Source organism: Oratosquilla oratoria, chromosome 5 (genome assembly GCF_046742065.1).
Source record: "Oratosquilla oratoria isolate Oo_2021 chromosome 5, ASM4674206v1, whole genome shotgun sequence".
Lineage (NCBI taxonomy): Eukaryota > Metazoa > Arthropoda > Malacostraca > Stomatopoda > Squillidae > Oratosquilla > Oratosquilla oratoria.
This window is the reverse complement of record NC_134781.1, coordinates 21,968,298-21,985,952: the sequence shown is the minus strand read 5'-3', so window position 1 is coordinate 21,985,952 and position 17,655 is coordinate 21,968,298. Positions and strand designations below refer to the sequence as shown.

The window sequence follows — 17,655 nt, the reverse complement described above, 5'->3', positions numbered from 1 at the left end:
CGGATGGCCTAATTCCACAAACAAAGAAATAATACCATCGAACATGATGGGAGATGTGTTGAAAAGGATGAAGCGGAATGGGTAAGCGTGTCTACGAATTTCGCAGCTAATGGATTAGCTAGCAAGGACAACTAGAAATGCTGACGATGATCTAGTTCAAGTTTCCACATTGAAGATTAATAGAAAAGCTGCATTATGACTAAAGGCCCGTATACACTGTCAGTCATGACTGCACAGTCATCGATATTGTGCAAACAGTGTTTGGGACACACACTGTCAGAAGATTGAGCAATCATTACTTACCTCTTGGAGTATGTGGAGTGAAGATGAGTAAAGCGGCTGCATGCATAGCTATTCTTGGCTACAGAGGAAAGACGAGCTGTTGGCGCAATCATCACTCATGATGGTGTAACTACTATGCTTGAGCTTACAAAATCAAACCGTGTTGGAAATTCCTCAATCATCTGCGCAAACACTCAATCACACCCACTCACACAGGATATGCTTGCGCAACCATGAATATTGTGCAATCATGACTGACTGTGTAGGGGCCTTAACAGTTTAAGGTAATGAGTAGAGGTTTAGGGGGAGAGAACAGACAGGAACTACACCCGTTGTTGTAATATATGTTAAATAAAAATAATGAATTTTCTCACTGGAGAAAAGGGGTGACTAAGAACAATGTCTTGAACGAACAAATAAATGGAGAACCTGAAGTATGGAAAAAAAACTTCCTGGAATGACTTAACTCCACTGCGATTTACAGGCTGGACAATTATATACATACTATTCGGAGTGAAATGTCAGTGTTTATGTGTGATATACCGGTATGTTTTACTTCAGTTCCCGGAGCTTTGATCCAGGAAGTTAACACAAAGCGTTAAAAGGGTCAAATCGTAATCCCATCTATGCAGAGAAACCGTTGTATCAAGAACATATGCAGCTTATATATCTACTGCAACAATGTAATTACAATAGTATTGATGTTGGTTAATTAAGGTGATAGCGCGAACGCAATCCCCTACTCTCAGTAATTGTGCGCTCGAGCTGCCCACATTTGTGGCAATCGTGAGGGTCAGCATCCCCGAAGTGCAATGGAGAGTCTAGCCCTAGGATCTCTTCATAATTATAGTATCTTTGGCGCTGAGTTTGCACATTAATTACTGCTTTATAAACCCTCAAATAGGATGGCGCTGCTGACTCAAAGGGAGATCATTCCTTCGCAATGTCCTATGTAAATCTTACACAATTTTCATCAGGATTTAACTTCTGCACCAGGTATCAATCTTAATATTTGATACTATTTTCCTCTCAATTGTAAATCTACTCCAAATATGAGACTAATATCTGCAATGTATTTTCCATTTTTTTGTGTGTCTTGTACGTCTTCATAGAAGTTTCCGCATTGGATCTTACTCCTGCTTTCAATTTACCATTCTATTAATGGAGCGTCGTCTACTTTAAGACTTGAATATTTAATCCAATAGAACTATGAAGACCAGTTGGATATATGCAAATAAAAAGGTCCGAAATTGCTAATAGGCAGCTACTTCACTCGATCGACTGAACTCCTGAATTCATTCTTCACTGTCCGAAGACTGTAGTAAATATAAAGCTGTATGCTCACTAATGTATTATAAACACACACCACTATTACACAGCATTTGATGCATCCATTTTAAACGGCTAATTGTTAGGAATATCCAGAATCGCTGTATTGATTTACACATCTCAAAGTGACGAATACTGTCAGTAAAACTAACCCCTTTATCTCAGTTTCTAAGCAGACTAAAACACAGAACTGATCAAGATCTGAACACAGAAAACAAACTTTTGTTAATAATGGAATAACCAGTCGCGTTATGAAGAGTCGAAGGACGGAAGTCCCAAGTGTAGGTAGTCCGTTGTAGGTACGAAAGTTAATAGAACGGTTTTAGTTGTTCCTAAGGATTAGGCCTTTGATAGACACATCATGTATTGTGTTTTCATAAAACGTAGGTGAACATAGATTTTGATATTTTCTGCTGTCTTCGGGCAGTGAAGAATGGATTCAGGAGTTCAGGCGATCGAGTAAAGCAGTTGCCTATTAGCAATTTCGGACGTTTTTATTTGAATAAGGGTATCCAATTGATTTTCATAGTTCTATTTAATTTTTTGTATAAACAAAAGCAAAATATTCAAGCGTTAAATTAGACAAACTGCTGTTATTAGAATGGCAAACAGAAAGGAGTATGATGCAATGTGGAAACTTATACGAAGTACAAAGCACACGAAAGAATGGAAAATACATTGGAGATATTAATCTCATATTTAGAGTAGTTTTACAATTAATCTCGTATTTGGAGTGGTTTTACAATTGAAGGAAAAATAATATATATTATTAAGATTGGTACTTGGTGCAGAAGTTAAATCCTGATGAAACTTGTGTAAGATTTACATAGGACATTGCGAAGGAATAATTTCCCTTTGAGTCAGCAGCGCCGTCCGATTGCACGGCTAGTATGTAATTATTAATCATACTTACCTGGCGCAGGAGATACCATGATCACGAAGGTGATTCTCCCAAGGCGAGGCTCTCCATTGCACTCCGGAAATGCTGACCCTTGCGATTGCCCCAAATGTGGGTAACTCGAGCGCGCAATTTTTGGTAGTAGGGGACTGCGTTCGCGCTATCCCCTTTACATTATAATCAGTTTCGAAGTAGTACCATATCACTAGAAATCAATTACCGTAGAGACTAAATGAAACTATGCTTTCGTGTTCACCATGAAGAAATTATGCATGTCCTCTCGCATCTGTTCTTATCAACTCTATATTTAATATGGTCTCGATGTGCGTCCTACGATATTCACGTCATTTAAATGTGTAGGCGAAGTGTTCGGGGTTACAATCAAAGGTAGAACAAGCCCCGGGCTTGTTCTACCTTTGCTGAAGATTGGCCCGGTATTGCAGTATGTCCGGGATCGGTCCACTCCCCACGGGGAGAATAAATATCTCATATGTGAAATTAAGTCTCATCTAAATCATTGTCCATTGATGACCTGTTGTCAGCACGCCAGAGTTGGCATGCATCTGAAACACTACATGGATTATGACAATCACAGATGTGGAACCCAACAAACAGGTTTTGCATGAAAGGGACAGTAATTTGCACACCGTCGCAGGCACTGTTAACTGACACGTCTGATGACGGACGGTGAAAATCCGCGGCGTGGGCCATTGGTTACCCTGCAGATAATATATAGGGCTACATTGAATATACTGAACAAGATGACACCAAACAAATATCTCGCCAGAGATTGGCGTACCATTTGAGTAACAAACAAAAAAAGAACCTATATCCAGGGACATCAGTGTTTAACTTGACCAAGTACCAAACCTAATATATATATATTTTTTTCTCAATTGTAAAACTACTCCAAATACGAGATTAATATATGCAATATATTTTCCATTCTTTCGTATTTCTTCCACGTAGAAGTTTCCACAGTGGATCATACTCCTGTTTTGTTTACCTTTCATTATAATAGTAACAGCTAGTCTGTAAGGCTTGAATATTTTGCTTGTTTATAAGAAAAAAAGTAATCCAATACAACTATGAAAACCAGTTGGATATACAAAAGCGTCCTAAATTGCTAATAGGCAAGAGCGTCACTCGACCGTCTGAACTGAATTCATTCTTCACTACCCGGAGACAGTAGAAAATGTCAAAACCTATGCTCACTAATGTATTATAAACGCACTACCATTACACAATATTTGAAACATCCATGTTAAACGGGTAATTCGTAAGAATATCCAGAATCGCTGTATTTATTTTCATATCTCAAACTGACAAATATGGAAGTAAAACTAACCATCTTATCTCAAATATTCAAAGCAGATCTAAAATACAGAACTGATTCAGATCAGAATACAGAAAATAGTGTTTTATTAATCATGGAATAGCCAATCACATTATCATGAAGTCGCAGGACGGAAGTCCCAAGGTGTTTGTAGTCCGTTGTAGATAAAAAAGGTAACAGAACGGTTTTAGTTGTTCCTAAGAATTAGCCCGTTGACAGGCAGACATCAATTATTTTTATAAGACCTAGGTGAACATAGACTTTGATATTTTCTGCTGTCTTCGGGCAGTGAAGAATGAATTCAGGAGTACAGGCGGTCGAGAGAAGCGGTTGCCTATTAGCAATTAAGGACGTTTTCTATTTGAACGATGTATCCAACTGTCTTTCATGGTTTTATTTTATTTTGTTTTTATATAAACAAAAGCAAAATACGCAATCCTTAAATTAGACAAACTGCTGTTATTAGAATGGCAACTGAAGACGTACAAGGCACACGAAAGAATGGAAAAATTGCATATATATATTAATCTTGTATTTGAAGTAGCTTTTACAATTGATGGAAAAACGATATAAATTATTAGGATTGGTACTTAGTGCAGACGTTAAATCCTGATGTTAAGTGTGGAATATTTACATAGGACATTGTGAAGGGATGATCTCCCTTTGAGTCAGCCGCACCATCCGATTGGATAGCTTACAATATTTATACTAGCATACTTACCTGGCGTAGGAGATACCATGATCATAAAGGTGGTTCTCCCAAGGTGAGGCTCCCCATTGCACTCCGGAGATGCTGACCCTTGCGATTGCCCCAAATGTGGGTAACTCGAACGCGCAATTTTTGATAGTAGGGGACTGCGTTCGCGCTATCCCCTTAACAAAACGATATCTGTGAACTATAATAATTATATAACCCCTTCCGGTCCGCGTAGGAAACTGGTGAATCAGCTACTTACAAATTCCCTTGGAAACTTTAAACTAATCCCGGGTAAACTAGAAATGTTGACGATCTATCTACTACGACCCAACGTCAAATTCCTAGTTTTACCCTAGCTAGCAAATGTGGATTAGCTGCGAAATTTGTAATACACATCCTAAATTACTACAATCCAGTTACGACGTGCCATTTTCGCATCATAGATCTCATGAAAAGGATAAAGCGGAATGGATATGAGTAAGCGTGATTACGAATTTCGCAGCTAATCCACATTTGCTAGCTAGGGTAAACTAGAAATGTTGACGATCTATCTACTACGACCCAACGTCATCAGAATTATATTTTTTCAATAAAACGAAGCTGGCAACTTTCATGCATCACTTCATTGAAAAAATGTATCCAACTGTCTTTCATGGTTTTATTTTATTTTGTTTTTATATAAACAAAAGCAAAATACGCAATCCTTAAATTAGACAAACTTCTAATTTAAGGATTGCGTATTTTGCTTTTGTTTATATAAAAACAAAAATAAAACCATGAAAGACAGTTGGATACATTTTTTCAATGAAGTGATGCATGAAAGTTGCCAGCTTCGTTTTATTGAAAAAATATAATTCTGATAACGTTGGGTCGTAGTAGATAGATCGTCAACATTTCTAGTTTACCCTAGCTAGCAAATGTGGATTAGCTGCGAAATTCGTAATCACGCTTACTCATATCCATTCCGCTTTATCCTTTTCATGAGATCTATGATGCGAAAATGGCACGTCGTAACTGGATTGTAGTGATTTAGGATGTGTATTACAAATTTCGCAGCTAATCCACATTTGCTAGCTAGGGTAAAACTAGGAATTTGACGTTGGGTCGTAGTAGATAAATCGTCAACATTTCTAGTTTACCCGGGATTAGTTTAAAGTTTCCAAGGGAATTTGTAAGTAGCTGATTCACCAATTTCCTACGCGGACCGGAAGTTATATAATTATTATAGTTCACAGATATCGTTTTGTTAAGGGGATAGCGCGAACGCAGTCCCCTACTACCAAAAATTGCGCGTTCGAGTTACCCACATTTGGGGCAATCGCAAGGGTCAGCATCTCCGGAGTGCAATGGGGAGCCTCACCTTGGGAGAACCACCTTTATGATCATGGTATCTCCTACGCCAGGTAAGTATGCTAGTATAAATATTGTAAGCTATCCAATCGGATGGTGCGGCTGACTCAAAGGGAGATCATCCCTTCACAATGTCCTATGTAAATATTCCACACTTAACATCAGGATTTAACGTCTGCACTAAGTACCAATCCTAATAATTTATATCGTTTTTCCATCAATTGTAAAAGCTACTTCAAATACAAGATTAATATATATATGCAATTTTTCCATTCTTTCGTGTGCCTTGTACGTCTTCAGTTGCCATTCTAATAACAGCAGTTTGTCTAATTTAAGGATTGCGTATTTTGCTTTTGTTTATATAAAAACAAAATAAAATAAAACCATGAAAGACAGTTGGATACATCGTTCAAATAGAAAACGTCCTTAATTGCTAATAGGCAACCGCTTCTCTCGACCGCCTGTACTCCTGAATTCATTCTTCACTGCCCGAAGACAGCAGAAAATATCAAAGTCTATGTTCACCTAGGTCTTATAAAAATAATTGATGTCTGCCTGTCAACGGGCTAATTCTTAGGAACAACTAAAACCGTTCTGTTACCTTTTTTATCTACAACGGACTACAAACACCTTGGGACTTCCGTCCTGCGACTTCATGATAATGTGATTGGCTATTCCATGATTAATAAAACACTATTTTCTGTATTCTGATCTGAATCAGTTCTGTATTTTAGATCTGCTTTGAATATTTGAGATAAGATGGTTAGTTTTACTTCCATATTTGTCAGTTTGAGATATGAAAATAAATACAGCGATTCTGGATATTCTTACGAATTACCCGTTTAACATGGATGTTTCAAATATTGTGTAATGGTAGTGCGTTTATAATACATTAGTGAGCATAGGTTTTGACATTTTCTACTGTCTCCGGGTAGTGAAGAATGAATTCAGTTCAGACGGTCGAGTGACGCTCTTGCCTATTAGCAATTTAGGACGCTTTTGTATATCCAACTGGTTTTCATAGTTGTATTGGATTACTTTTTTTCTTATAAACAAGCAAAATATTCAAGCCTTACAGACTAGCTGTTACTATTATAATGAAAGGTAAACAAAACAGGAGTATGATCCACTGTGGAAACTTCTACGTGGAAGAAATACGAAAGAATGGAAAATATATTGCATATATTAATCTCGTATTTGGAGTAGTTTTACAATTGAGAAAAAAATATATATATATTAGGTTTGGTACTTGGTCAAGTTAAACACTGATGTCCCTGGATATAGGTTCTTTTTTTGTTTGTTACTCAAATGGTACGCCAATCTCTGGCGAGATATTTGTTTGGTGTCATCTTGTTCAGTATATTCAATGTAGCCCTATATATTATCTGCAGGGTAACCAATGGCCCACGCCGCGGATTTTCACCGTCCGTCATCAGACGTGTCAGTTAACAGTGCCTGCGACGGTGTGCAAATTACTGTCCCTTTCATGCAAAACCTGTTTGTTGGGTTCCACATCTGTGATTGTCATAATCCATGTAGTGTTTCAGATGCATGCCAACTCTGGCGTGCTGACAACAGGTCATCAATGGACAATGATTTAGATGAGACTTAATTTCACATATGAGATATTTATTCTCCCCGTGGGGAGTGGACCGATCCCGGACATACTGCAATACCGGGCCAATCTTCAGCAAAGGTAGAACAAGCCCGGGGCTTGTTCTACCTTTGATTGTAATCCCGAACACTTCGCCTACACATTTAAATGACGTAAATATCGTAGGACGCACATCGAGACCATATTAAATATAGAGTTGATAAGAACAGATGCGAGAGGACATGCATAATTTCTTCATGGTGAACACGAAAGCATAGTTTCATTTAGTCTCTACGGTAATCTGATTTCTAGTGATATGGTACTACTTCGAAACTGATCATAATGTAAAGGGGATAGCGCGAACGCAGTCCCCTACTACCAAAAATTGCGCGCTCGAGTTACCCACATTTGGGGCAATCGCAAGGGTCAGCATTACCGGAGTGCAATGGAGAGCCTCACCTTGGGAGAATCACCTTTGTGATCATGGTATCTCCTGCGCCAGGTAAGTATGATTAATAATTACATACTTGCCCTCCAATCGGACGGCGCTGCTGACTCAAAGGGAAATCATTCCTTCGCAATGTCCTATGTAAATCTTACACAAGTTTCATCAGGATTTAACTTCTGCACCAAGTACCAATCTTAATAATATATATTATTTTTCCTTCAATTGTAAAACCACTCCAAATACGAGATTAATTGTAAAACTACTCTAAATATGAGATTAATATCTCCAATGTATTTTCCATTCTTTCGTGTGCTTTGTACTTCGTATAAGTTTCCACATTGCATCATACTCCTTTCTGTTTGCCATTCTAATAACAGCAGTTTGTCTAATTTAACGCTTGAATATTTTGCTTTTGTTTATACAAAAAATTAAATAGAACTATGAAAATCAATTGGATACCCTTATTCAAATAAAAACGTCCGAAATTGCTAATAGGCAACTGCTTTACTCGATCGCCTGAACTCCTGAATCCATTCTTCACTGCCCGAAGACAGCAGAAAATATCAAAATCTATGTTCACCTACGTTTTATGAAAACACAATACATGATGTGTCTATCAAAGGCCTAATCCTTAGGAACAACTAAAACCGTTCTATTAACTTTCGTACCTACAACGGACTACCTACACTTGGGACTTCCGTCCTTCGACTCTTCATAACGCGACTGGTTATTCCATTATTAACAAAAGTTTGTTTTCTGTGTTCAGATCTTGATCAGTTCTGTGTTTTAGTCTGCTTAGAAACTGAGATAAAGGGGTTAGTTTTACTGACAGTATTCGTCACTTTGAGATGTGTAAATCAATACAGCGATTCTGGATATTCCTAACAATTAGCCGTTTAAAATGGATGCATCAAATGCTGTGTAATAGTGGTGTGTGTTTATAATACATTAGTGAGCATACAGCTTTATATTTACTACAGTCTTCGGACAGTGAAGAATGAATTCAGGAGTTCAGTCGATCGAGTGAAGTAGCTGCCTATTAGCAATTTCGGACCTTTTTATTTGCATATATCCAACTGGTCTTCATAGTTCTATTGGATTAAATATTCAAGTCTTAAAGTAGACGACGCTCCATTAATAGAATGGTAAATTGAAAGCAGGAGTAAGATCCAATGCGGAAACTTCTATGAAGACGTACAAGACACACAAAAAAATGGAAAATACATTGCAGATATTAGTCTCATATTTGGAGTAGATTTACAATTGAGAGGAAAATAGTATCAAATATTAAGATTGATACCTGGTGCAGAAGTTAAATCCTGATGAAAATTGTGTAAGATTTACATAGGACATTGCGAAGGAATGATCTCCCTTTGAGTCAGCAGCGCCATCCTATTTGAGGGTTTATAAAGCAGTAATTAATGTGCAAACTCAGCGCCAAAGATACTATAATTATGAAGAGATCCTAGGGCTAGACTCTCCATTGCACTTCGGGGATGCTGACCCTCACGATTGCCACAAATGTGGGCAGCTCGAGCGCACAATTACTGAGAGTAGGGGATTGCGTTCGCGCTATCACCTTAATTAACCAACATCAATACTATTGTAATTACATTGTTGCAGTAGATATATAAGCTGCATATGTTCTTGATACAACGGTTTCTCTGCATAGATGGGATTACGATTTGACCCTTTTAACGCTTTGCGTTAACTTCCTGGATCAAAGCTCCGGGAACTGAAGTAAAACATACCGGTATATCACACATAAACACTGACATTTCACTCCGAATAGTATGTATATAATTGTCCAGCCTGTAAATCGCAGTGGAGTTAAGTCATTCCAGGAAGTTTTTTTTCCATACTTCAGGTTCTCCATTTATTTGTTCGTTCAAGACATTGTTCTAGGTCACCCCTTTTCTCCAGTGAGAAAATTCATTATTTTTATTTAACATATATTACAACAACGGGTGTAGTTCCTGTCTGTCCTCTCCTTTCAATATGTTCTCTCCCCCTAAACCTCTACTCATTACCTTAAACTGTTAAGGCCCCTACACAGTCAGTCATGATTGCACAATATTCATGGTTGCGCAAGCATATCCTGTGTGAGTGGGTGTGATTGAGTGTTTGCGCAGATGATTGAGGAATTTCCAACACGGTTTGATTTTGTAAGCTCAAGCATAGTAGTTACACCATCATGAGTGATGATTGCGCCAACAGCTCGTCTTTCCTCTGTAGCCAAGAATAGCTATGCATGCAGCCGCTTTACTCATCTTCACTCCACATACTCCAAGAGGTAAGTAATGATTGCTCAATCTTCTGACAATGTGTGTCCCAAACACTGTTTGCACAATCTCGATGACTGTGCAGTCATGACTGACAGTGTATACGGGCCTTTAGTCATAATTCAGCTTTTCTATTAAACTTCAATGTGGAAACTTGAACTAGATCATCGTCAGCATTTCTAGTTGTCCTTGCTAGCAAATATGGATTAGCTGCGAAATTCGTAGACACGCTTACCCATTCCGCTTCATCCTTTTCAACACATTTCCCATCATGTTCGATAGTATTATTTCTTTGATTGTGGATTTAGGCCATCCGACGTCTGTATAACATGTATCCAAATTTATTTTTCTTTGCCTGTGGATAATTAGGTCATATGACCTAACAAATAGAGATCCTAGTGGATAATTTCCCGCCACTCAGGTCGTGTAATCCTCTTCCAATACTTACTAAAAAGCAAGCTGGAACGGTCCTCGATGCACATTTCCACAAAAGATATGTGCAGCTTCCCGCTGAGAGGACAATACTTAGCCACATCATCGTGGGGTGAAATCAAATGAGTTACGGACGAGGAGTTCGACAATCACACTATAAAAATGATTCTTTGAAGTATGAATTCGTTTAGATAAGTTAAGTTAAGTTAATAAAGGTTTATTGTATAAATATGTACAGTTATACATACATTGATATACAATGCGGGCAACAGCCCGCCAGTGGGGGAATTGTTGTGCCCTAGTGGGTGGAAGGTGAGGGCTTAGGGAGGTCAGCGAGGGGGGGGGGGCGCCGCCCTGAGCACCCCAAGCATTACGTCCATGGGCGTGTGGCGGACAAGGAGGGCAGCTCTCGTTGCCCGACTGCTGAGGAGGCTGCCTTCTGCAGGGTGGGCGGGGGTCTGCGGCGCTGGTCGGAGGGCCTCCGTGGCCAGGCAGGACAGTAGGTAGTGCAGCAGCGGGTGGCGGCTGTGCCTACCGCAATGATCGCACTGTTGCCCTTGGAAGCCGTCATACAGCTCCTCCCTGGTGCAGTAGCCCAGCCTAACTCTCTGCAACAGTACGCCGTCCGCCCTGGACTGTTGATGGAAGGCGCTCAACGTCTGATAGTCGGTGGTGGCGGCGTACCAAGCAGCTAGTCTTTTTGCTCCTTCTAACTGCCGGTGAGTCTGGTGGGCGCGGTGGGCTGCGGCACGCCTGGCTCGTGCCTTCACGTACGACAGACTAGGTGGCACGTGCCTGGTCACGTGGGGAGCGCCAGCGGCTCTTTTTGCAGCAACGTCGGCGGACTCATTGCCTCGCACGCCCACGTGGCTGGGCATCCAGTGCAGCCTAACCCGACGTCCCTGTGCGGCGAGGCTCTGCAGGCTGCCCAGGATGGCGGTGACGAGTCCCACGTTGTCGCTGGGGCACGGCTGCTGGAGGACCTGCCACGCCGTCCTGGAGTCTGTAAGTAGGACCACAGTAGCCTCCTGGCGGTTCTGGGCGTGCTCCAGGGCCAGGTGGATGGCCACAAGCTCTGTCTGCAGGGTGGAGCAGTAATCCGGCGTCCTCTTGAGCAGCTTGGTCCCAACGGTGATGGCAGCGGCGCCCGTCCTGCTACTCTCGGGGTCGACTGAGCCGTCGGTGTAGTATATGGCACCGCCCGGCTCAGACACCTGCGCCACCGCCATGAGGGTGTGATGCCGCAGCTCCTTGGTGGTGCAGAGCGCCTTGCTGGCCGGTAGCCGGGTGGTGGAGAACTCTGCTGTGGGGGGCTCCCACGGGGGTGGGGCTCGGTAGGTGGGGGCCGGGAGGTCGGCGTGTTGCCAGCGCCAGCTGTTAATGTGGGCGAGGCTGCAGGTGGCCAGGGTGGACTGGAGTAGCCACGGGTTGCGGTGGAGGACATCATTCCCTTGCGTCATTGCAAGCCGTAGTCTTCTCTGTGCTACTCCTTCGGAGTCGCGCTGCAGGACCCTGGCCACGCGGCAGGCCACGATCTGTTGTACTCTGGTGGTGAGTGGCACCAGGCGGGTCTCGTTCTGCATGACGCACGCACTGGTCCATCTCGGAGCTCCCAGCATCGTCCTCATGGCGGTGTTTTGCAGCACCTCGAGCCGCTCCTGTTGGCTACGGGAGAGTGATGTGAGGACTGGGGCGCTGTAGTCCACCAGGGAGCGCACTGCAAATATGAAGTACAGTCGGAGGACGGAGAAAGTGATCCCCGCTGTGGGTCGTGTCATGGCTCGCATTACGTTCAGCCTAGCCTGGGCCCTTTCCCTCAGGTAGGTGGCGTGGGCTGTAAAGGACAGCCACTTGTCCACCCATACACCGAGGTACTGGTATGAGTTGGCCCAAGCCAGTCCGACGCCCTGGACGCAGAGCTGACCTGCCGGGTCGGCAGCCCTCACCATCATGGCGCGGGACTTCTCTGCAGAGATTTTGAGTCCCAGCTCCTCGCATTTCCCGCTGATAATGTCGAGCGCCTGCTGCGCCTTCCTGAGCTTGTTGCCCCTCCCGGTGACCACGAGGGCGAGGTCATCGGCGTAGCTGAGGAGGATGGTGCCATTGTTGAAGGGCAGGGCCACCAGCTGCTCCATCAGCAGGTTGAAGAGGAAGGGGCTGAGGATACCACCCTGGGGCGTCCCGTTCTCCAACCTCTGGAAGCTGGACTTTAGGCCCTGGAATTTTACCCTGGCGCGGCGATGCTGGAGATAGTCGCGGAGCCAGGCTAGCATCCTTCCCATCACGCCCTTCCTTACGAGGGCGGCGAGGATGGCGTGAGGGCTGGCCAGCTCGAATGCCTTTTCCAAGTCGAGGAAGACAACGATGGCGGGGGCGATGGTTAACTTGATTCAGCAGTGTCAGGATGCTGTCCGCCGTGCTCCTGCCGCGGGTGTAGCCGAAAATGTGAGGGTGTAGTGGCCCCACACGCCACTGAAGGCGAGCAAGCACCATTCTCTCAGCCGTTTTGGCCGTGCAGCTGAGGAGGGAGATAGGCCTTAGCTTAGTGGGCTCCCTCGGTTTGGGGATTGGTTGGATGTCAGCCTCCTTCCACGAAGGGGGCAGGCATCCCGCCATCCACGACTCGTTGACGGCCAGCAGGGCGGCGTCCCCAGCTGGTCCGGCGTGAGCGATCATGGAGTACGTCACGCCGTCGGCCCCTGCTGCTGTGTCACGGCCCCGTCTCTTGGCCTGCTCCAGCTCCTGAGGAGTGAAGGGACGGTCTGTTACATCAGCTTCTTTAGTCGCCTCCTCGATGGCCATGTCGCGGCGCGGCCGAAGCTGCTGCTGGAGACGGCGCGTGCTACCCGGAAGCTGGTCACTGGAGCCGCGGGTGGTGAATTCGGCTACGAGCCTCTCAGCCTCCTGGCGTGGGTACGGGTGGGCGGCGGGGCGAGGCGGGGCGGCGCCGGAGGCTGTCTTCACGCTTTTCCACAGCTGGCTTAGAGACGTGTGGTGGCTGAAGGAGGAGCACCACTCCAACCACTTGGCCTCCCTGGCCTTCAGGGACACCTCCCGTGCGCGGGCCACCACGTCCTGAAGTAGCCTCAAGTTGGTTGGGTTGGGGCGTCTCTTGTAGAGCTTCCTGTGAATGTTCACTCTGTGGTTATGCTCCCGCACCTCCTCGTTGTAGAACCACCAATTTGGCCGGTGACGACGGCTCGGGGCTTTCCTGGGGATGGCTGCGTTAGCAGCCCTCTCAATAGCAGCAGTCAGGTCCCTCTCCCGCTGGTGAAGGTCCACGGGTGGCTGGTAGGCGGCCCACCATTCGTCGAGGGAGGCCTGGAAGCTGGCCCAGTGTGCTCTCCCGATGTTCCAACGTGGAGGGGGGAGGGAGGGCGCTGGGGGTGCCACTGGGAGGGTGGTGAGAGTGGCAAAGTGGTCGCTGGTGAGGGTAGGATGTACTTGCCATGTAGCACCGGCGGCCAGGTCGCTCGAGGCGAGTGTGAGGTCAAGCCTCCCCCTCCGGGTGTGGGTAGCCTCCCCTGTGTTGAGGAGGCGGGTATGGGGAATGTCCTCGATTAACACGGCCAGGTGGCGGCCCGTTTCGTTGGTTGGAGATGGTGACTGCAGCATGGGGTGGTGGGCGTTCAGGTCGCCCGCCACGAGGAGGCTGGTGTGGGCGGCGAGGGAGAACAGCTCGCCTGCTTCCAGATGGTATCGTTGGCTCCTGTATATGTTGTACACCAGAAGCGGGATGCCCCCGACCTGCACCTCTAGTGCCAGGGCCTCCACGCCCTCCCCGCAGTGGACTGGGGCGGATACTCTGCGGTGAGGGATGGTGCTCCTCACCAGCGCCGCACAGCCGCGGGTGTTCTCTGTGGCAGGGAGCGAGTGAAGGGAATAACCCGCCACCCTCCACTCAAAGTCGGCACGCGTCAAGGTCTCCTGGAGCAGCACCACGTCAAGGTTTCCCGTGAAGATAGCCTGCAGTACTTGGTGCTTCTTAGGTCGGAGACCTTGCACGTTCCACTGCAGGACTCGGAGCCTGGGAGGGCCAGCAAGCTGGTCCTCATCGGCGTCTGCCTCAGCTCGTCGACTCTCCATTCTGGTGGTTGGGGTCGGCTGGGTAGAGGGAGCGGAGATGCGTGTCCTTCAGGTCGGGGGGTGGCTGGAAACCACATTCTGTGAAGACTGAGACAGTCTCCTGCAGGAGCTCGCTCAGGGTTCCCTGCTTGTCGCTGTCATGGTTGGGGTTGGTGAGCAGCTTCACCAGAAATTGCATCATCCTTGTCATGATGCAGCTGACGACTGTGCGTATTTCCTCGCTCATGGTGCGTGGCAGGTCGTGGGAAGGGTCGGTTGGGCCCATGGAGGGTCTCCTCGCCGACGTCGCGGGAGTGCTGGGGGGAGGGTCCCGTGCACCACCTCCTGGTTGCGCTGCGCCGGGCCGAGGGGGCGCTGCCGCCAGTCTCCAAGGCTGCAGCCCGCGGCCGCTGCTCCCGACTCCGCGTCCTGGGTTGGCGATAGGGGGTGTGATCCCTGGGGGCCGGTCGGCTAATCCCTTCCTCCGGCTCTGGTGCGGCCTGGGCTGGGGGGAGGGGACCGCGAGGGCCCGCCGCCGACCCCACGCTGACCTGGTTGGTGGTGATGCAGGCTGGAAGGCTTGCCGACGCTGCTGCTGCGGTTTAGGCTGGCTTCGTGGTGGGTGCTGGTGCTTGGTGTCCTGGTGCCGTGATGCTCCAGCGACGAAGTTCTTCTGTTGCTGCGACTGGCTACGTGATGTCCTCGAGCGGCGTCGTTGCTGCCGTTGCGGAGGCCCCTGGGGCTGCCGCTGTTGCTGCCGTTGTGGTGGTCCCTGGGGCTGCCGCTGTTGCTGCTGGGGTTTCTGGGGAAGCCTGGGGAGCCTGCGGACCCTCTCGGGGCACCGAGGGTTCCAGGCGTGATGCTTATTTCCGCAGTTGGGGCATTTTGCGGAGGTGGTCTGATTGGATTTGTGCTTTGCGATGCAATCCTCCGTCGGGTGTGGCAAGCTGCACACGCCACATCTGACGGCGTGTTCACACCGTATCTGGAGATGTTTGTATCTCTGGCATTTATAGCATCTCACCGGTTCCCCCCGATGAGGGCGCAGAGAGTACCTACCCCAACAGCCGAGGTCCAGTTTGGGGGCGGCTGTCCCTCCAACACCACCAGCACTTGCCTTGTGGGGAGCTTATCCGTGCGGGAGCGCAGTCGCTCGGCTGAGATCACCTTTGGGTGAGCCTCTACCGCTTCCAGGGGCAGGTCCAATGGGTAGCGTTCCAGCACTACCTTGTGTTGTCTCAAATTGGGGTCGAGGAGAATCACAGTGTTCCCCTCCTCCGCGAAGCGACGGAGGAGTACTGCGGAGGCTTCGTCCCTGGCCTTGAGGATGTGTTCACCCTGAAGGTTGAGTCTCACCTCCATTTTCAGGCTGGGGTTCTCCCTCTCGAGAGCGGTGATGGCCTGGTAGGCGCTGTCGTGGTCCCCTAGGTGGCCCAGTTTGAACTTGGACCTCGGAGGAAGCTGGTGGCGGGCTCTACGATTTCTGACGACGGTGGTCCATCCCTCGCCTTCGTCGTCGCCTGGTTGCTCCTCGTCACTCCTGAGTAGCTGCTCAAGTAGGGCGTCGTCGTCCGCGTTGCTCTGGGTGTCTTCCGGTGAGGAGGGCGCGTCGTTGTTGCTGACAAACATTAGTAAGGAAGTGTCGCTGCTGCTGTCGTCCTCTTGCAGGGAGGGCGCGTAGCTGATACTGGGCCTGGCTCGGGCCGCCTTCTTGGGCGTGGAGAGCTCTTCCGAGGCCTCTGTGGGAAAGCATTCCCTGCCCCTCTTCCCGACACTTGTAGTCGCTAACTCCATCGCTCTAGCCATGAGGATGTGCGACGATGGATGAAGACCACGAACTGTGCATGTATGAAGAAATCACTTCGTAGGTTTGAACGATGAGTTGGTGGTGTAGTCGCTGCACGTAGCTCGAAGTGATGGTGATGTGTGCTCGCTTGGAGTGCTGTGATTTTTTTTTTTTTTATCTTTAAGGCTATCGACCTATAATGAGGTCATTAAGCCTGGTGTGAACCTGCGATCCTTTTTAATCTACCATTATAATTTCCACAATAGTCCTGTTGTGCGCAAATAAAATACTACTTTGTCAATAAGTAAACGGTCATCGGTCAAAAGATTTGTAGTGCTTAGTTGAATTTTTTTAAGTTTACAATATTTTATAAGCGCTTTGCGCTGTGTGTTGTACTTTGAGCAGTGTAGGAGTATGTGTCTTATGGAGAGTATGGTGTTGCAGGTGTTGCATTGGGGAGGAAATACGCCGTTTATGTATGGGTTTAGGTGGGTGAGGCGGGTCGAGTTCATCCTCAGTCTTGCTATGGCGATTTCCTCGAGTCTGTTGTTTCTGTATGATGTCGACCAATCTGTTATGATTTCCTTTTGTTTGTGCAAGATGTGAAGTTTGTTCCACTGGAGTTGCCAGTGGGTGTGTAATTGTTTTCTTAGTATGGAATTGAAGGTACCTTTGTCCAGGGGTATGTCTGTAATAGTCTTTTTCTAAGGCAGATTTGGCTAAGGTGTCCGCTTTCTCATTCCCGAAGATCCCAATGTGGCTGGGAACCCAAGAGAGAATAATGGACTTGTTAGTCGTCGACAATGTGCTAATGATTTTGCCCAGGAGGAAATTTTCCATATGGTTACCTATCTTAATTGTTTGAAGTGCGCTCAGAGAGTCTGTGAATATGACGAACTTACTATGTGTGTCAGATTGAGCGTTTTCTATGGCTTTGTATATGCCGAAGAGTTCTGCGATATATATGCTCGTATGGTCCGGCAATCTGAACATCATCCGGGTTTTGTTGCTGTATAACCCTGTCCCAGTTTTGTGGCCGCACTTGGAGCCATCCGTGTACAGTGCCCTGTGGTCATTGTACTTGTTGATCATTTCTAGGGTCTTCTGTCGTGTTTCTTCTATTGAAGATGATTTCTTCCTGAGGTCCTGGTTGGTT

The 17,655-nt window shown here is 46.4% G+C and overlaps 7 non-coding genes and 1 pseudogene across 7 annotated transcripts; 3 read left to right on the top strand and 5 right to left on the bottom strand.

Moving 5' to 3' along the window:
- Positions 1-996: 996 nt before the first annotated feature.
- On the bottom strand, positions 997-1,151 carry LOC143025870 (U1 spliceosomal RNA). Its single transcript, XR_012966430.1, has one exon. It is a non-coding gene; the product is annotated as a U1 spliceosomal RNA (small nuclear RNA).
- Positions 1,152-2,516: 1,365 nt separating this feature from the next.
- On the top strand, positions 2,517-2,679 carry LOC143025865 (U1 spliceosomal RNA). Its single transcript, XR_012966425.1, has one exon. It is a non-coding gene; the product is annotated as a U1 spliceosomal RNA (small nuclear RNA).
- Positions 2,680-4,558: 1,879 nt separating this feature from the next.
- Positions 4,559-4,721, top strand: LOC143025881 (U1 spliceosomal RNA). The gene has a single exon (XR_012966441.1). It is a non-coding gene; the product is annotated as a U1 spliceosomal RNA (small nuclear RNA).
- Positions 4,722-5,790: 1,069 nt separating this feature from the next.
- Positions 5,791-5,953, bottom strand: LOC143025880 (U1 spliceosomal RNA). Its single transcript, XR_012966440.1, has one exon. It is a non-coding gene; the product is annotated as a U1 spliceosomal RNA (small nuclear RNA).
- A 1,880-nt stretch (positions 5,954-7,833) lies between these two features.
- On the bottom strand, positions 7,834-7,996 carry LOC143025866 (U1 spliceosomal RNA). Its single transcript, XR_012966426.1, has one exon. It is a non-coding gene; the product is annotated as a U1 spliceosomal RNA (small nuclear RNA).
- A 1,365-nt stretch (positions 7,997-9,361) lies between these two features.
- On the top strand, positions 9,362-9,516 carry LOC143025869 (U1 spliceosomal RNA). The gene has a single exon (XR_012966429.1). It is a non-coding gene; the product is annotated as a U1 spliceosomal RNA (small nuclear RNA).
- A 112-nt stretch (positions 9,517-9,628) lies between these two features.
- On the bottom strand, positions 9,629-16,507 carry LOC143025687 (uncharacterized; annotated as a pseudogene).
- LOC143025872 (small nucleolar RNA U3) lies at positions 10,629-10,833 on the bottom strand. Its single transcript, XR_012966432.1, has one exon. It is a non-coding gene; the product is annotated as a small nucleolar RNA U3 (small nucleolar RNA).
- Positions 16,508-17,655: the final 1,148 nt, after the last annotated feature.